Raw genomic sequence first — 679 nt, forward strand, 5'->3', positions numbered from 1 at the left:
CCAAGCCTCGGTTCAAGTCTTCGGTTCAAGTTCAAGTCAAGGTTAAGCACTCGTGGTGGCATAGCCAGTATCGAGTTGTCCTGTGATTGTTGGTACCAGTCACATAGTGGGGAAGTACTAGGTCACAAAGGGTATTGCCTGAGCACGAACTGTAAGCTCGATAGATAGTCGTTGTGGTTGCACACTAGAGTGGTTTACACATCTGGAACTCTTTCATTGGGCTTGCGAATCGCTGTCCCGCCATTGAAATCACAGAGTATAAATTCCAGTTAAAACCAGTTAGTTGTGCTTGATCTACTTCCATCGCTATTGAACTAATTTCAGTGTGCTCAACTGCATGGTTAAGCGTAAAAAACGCGTACCAGAAGCACCGTTCATCGAAACCACAGAGTCTTTACCCGATCAGCATAAAGAGCTCGATAAGCTCCGAACAGACTTGTGGTTAACAACGGATAAGCAGCTGAAACTCGTCAAGAAAATCCGAAACGAAATACCGGATTGTAGGGACGCAGCTGCTCGTTGCATCGTTCACGAAGCTACTGATCTTCTAAATCGACGTATTCAGCAGATTCAGACTATTCTTGAAGGAACTCCATTCACCGTTACATCGCGAATGTTGAGTTGTGCGCAGTAGAGCGCAAAATGTGAAGTGAATATATTTTAGGTCTTTAGTTCGCAA

Source organism: Plasmopara halstedii (assembly GCF_900000015.1).
Source record: "Plasmopara halstedii genome assembly, contig: Scaffold_474, whole genome shotgun sequence".
Lineage (NCBI taxonomy): Eukaryota > Oomycota > Peronosporomycetes > Peronosporales > Peronosporaceae > Plasmopara > Plasmopara halstedii.